The sequence below is a fragment of the Sander vitreus genome, chromosome 6 (assembly GCF_031162955.1).
Source record: "Sander vitreus isolate 19-12246 chromosome 6, sanVit1, whole genome shotgun sequence".
Taxonomy (NCBI): domain Eukaryota; kingdom Metazoa; phylum Chordata; class Actinopteri; order Perciformes; family Percidae; genus Sander; species Sander vitreus.
Window position 1 is genome coordinate 30,698,089 of NC_135860.1, and position 3,503 is coordinate 30,701,591.

Genomic DNA, 3,503 nt, shown 5'->3' on the forward strand with positions numbered 1-3,503 from the left:
CACGAAGGCCGTCTCAGAGCCAAACAGCTGACGAATTCATGTGACGCATCGGAGGAAAGGACGTCTCATCCCTAAAACACATTAGCTTGTTTCCTCTCTCCTCCCATGATTTCCTCGCGTCTCTCCTGTGTGGAAGGGAAGCAAGTGGAGGAGCCTGTGGGATGCAATTTAGGCAAAGTGAGAAGAACCCACTGTTTTTCTTGGGAGATTATAGATTTTGCTTTATGATCTCTTCTTTTGCTGGCTCCACCTGAAATGTAAAAATGTGCCAAAGCTACCACCAAGAATAACCTCAAAGACCTGCACTGAGATAAATTCTGAAAGCAGGGTGTTTGTCTATCAACTCAGGATGGATTTAGGTAAACTCGAAACTTTGCTTGAAACTACACTTGCTTAACAGACAGCCGTTTGTATTCTTGTAACATACTGTGACATCCGTGTCTGCTGTGGGTGGAGGGTTTTGATGGGGATGGAGGGAAGAGGCTGCAGAGGAGAGGCTTTTAGCACATGGGAAACTTTCACTTCGACTGCTAGCTACAAAACAAACTATTATCTGAGAAAAATGGTAATTGTTTACAACCATTAAAATGAATACGCCACTAGAAATACCATTACAGCATGCATATTAAGATTAGCATTATTTATTGATTTAACTAAACTATCTGCATTTTAAGATATTGGTTAACAGAGATGTTCACAAGTCATTTTTTTTTAAGTCCAAATCGAGTCTCAAGTCTTTGAGCTCGAGTCCAAGTCAAGTCTCAAGTCTCTGGCCATCTGATCTGTCCCTAACACAGTCCAAATTACGCACAATGAACAGTTTGAACTCACTGATGTAATGCCATTTATTTTCTAAGTGTTAGTACGCTCAGTGAAACTGAGTCCAGCGTGAGGGAGATCCGACTCAGAGGAGGAGAGGTTAGTGAGGCCAGCGTCTCCACGGCAGATGACAGTGCGCACGGATCCGCTGCGCCGCGCATGGATGAAATAATTAAATAGTAAATAGGACTACAGTAACAGAAATATGTGCAGAATTAAGACAGTCAAGACGGCCCAGTGTTTGGTGGACCGGTTACACCTTGTTCACTTAATAGCCTACAAATCATCCACGGGATCAATTACGCATCACATGAGTTTTCCCACCCGACACAGCGTTTGTTCCTGGGGAGATGGATCCGTGCGTCCCGCCTCCTGTGCGCCATGGATGTCTGAGCCTCAGCAACTACTAACTATAAAGATACAATTTGCCTGTTCAATTCAATTCAATTTTATTTATAATATCAAATCATAACAGTTATCTCAGACACTTTACAGATAGGAGTAGGTCTAGACCACACTCTATAATTTATAAAGTTCCCAGCAACACTTTGCCATGGTTAGCTTACCTGTGACGATATATGCTAAATATAACGTCTCTTTCACAAGCAAGTGACTGACTTATTTGGGTGCGTTTTGAGATTTTTATTTTTTTTATATGTAAGTGCGCACATAGGCATAGTGAATGCGTTACGTTGCACATTATGGCAAAGGGCTATATGGGGTGCCGAATGTAAAAGTTCGGTTACAATTTTTTAGCTGATAAACTTTCAACATTTAGCACATTTTCCTCACATTTGAGATAGAAATTATATCTATATATATTATATCTAAATGTTAAATCTAAATGTTATATCTAAATCTAAATCTTAAATGTTATATCTAAATGTGTCGCCAAGTGTAAAGCTAAATATTTAGAAAATATTCAAATCCCCAAGGAAACCACGCCCACTGCAGGGCTTCAAATCACGCTGCACCCAGTGATGCCCCAGCAAGGGGTATCTCTGCTGTAGCCAGTGGGTACTTGGAAAGATTGTGGAGTGGCTTAACTAATCAAAAGAATAATTGAATTATGATTGATTTAAAACAATATATCAGCTAAAACAGCTCAACACATATGTTAAAACATATAGCGAAGTAATCAATGGTAGAAAAAAATAGCTAAAAGTGGCCTACTGACTTAGCCAACAGTTGAGATGATTAGCTAAAAGTAATGGATGACTTTTGAAACATTAACCACACTTCAAGTAAAAGGTCTAGTTAGTAGAATTTCTGACCAATCCAACCTAAATGTTTACAGTTCAATTGCATGAAAATGTAAGAACATTCACTTTAATATGATAAATAGTGTATACATTGGGAATTGATAGGGCGGGGTATGCGAGTTTATATGACAGGGCTGTGGGGGAACCTCAGACCAGAAGGGTTGGAAAGCACTGATCTACAGTATTTTATATTATTGACCGACCGGTATATTACAGACATGCCTTAATAGTTGTGTTAATCACAATACCATTGTTTGAATTACATATCTCAGTGTGTGACTAACGTCATCCTTCCCAAGCAATCTAACATTAGCCCAGCATGGATAAAGTCCAGCTATGCATCCAACATATTCATCCGAACACAACTAAAATATCACAATTCAGCCACTTGTAAGAAGTTTGTAATACTGGTTACATAGCTAGTTATCGTGTTTTATTAACCATAATTCTGTTTGCCAAGGCTATATTGTATTGGCTCGCAAAGTAGCTATCCGTTGCTAACGCTAACGTTAGCTAGCTAATTTATGTCAAAAAGCAGTAGCTAACTAATGTTACTGCCAAGATATGGTTTCATTGTAAGACAGTGTGAACACATGACAACACTTGACGAGTTTTAAAACACCTCTCTGGTCTCTAGTGGAATCATATCTTGGCAGTAGTTAACTAACGTTTCTGCTTTTTGAGCTAAATTAGCGTTAGCAACGGATAGCTCATTCGCAAGCTAATATAGCAACATAATTCAGGTTAATAAAATACGATAATGTAACCAAAGTATTGAAAACTACTTACATGTGGCTATAGTGTGACAGGCCTACTGCTGTTCAGTCTCGCATTGCGAGACCTAGCTAACTTAGCTAGTTACAGTGCTGCGGGGCCTGTTCAGATGACATGTCGGCTGCAGTGTGTGAGCTAGATTGCTTGTGAAGGATGAGTCCAACTAACGTTAAACACACAAGGAGATATGAGTCAAACAAAACAACGGCATTATAGTACACACAAATATTAAGACATTTCTGTGATATAAGTCAATAATACAAAATACTGACCGAAATGTGTTTTAATCCACGGTAGTGGGCGTGGTTTCCTTGGGGATTTGAATATTTTCTAAATATTTAGCTTTACACTTGGCGACACATTTAGATATAACATTTAGATTTAACATTTAACATTTAGATATATATTTAAGATTTAGATTTAGATATAATATTTAGATTTAACATTTAGATATAAATTTAACATTTAGATTTAGATATAACATTTAGATTTAACATTTAACATTTAGATATAAGATATATATCATTTCTGTCTCAAATGTGAGCAAAATGCGCTAAATGTGAGGAAAGTGAGCTAAATGTTGAAAATGTATCAGCTAAAAAATTGTAACCGAACTTTTACATTCGGCACCCCATACTAAGTGCGACT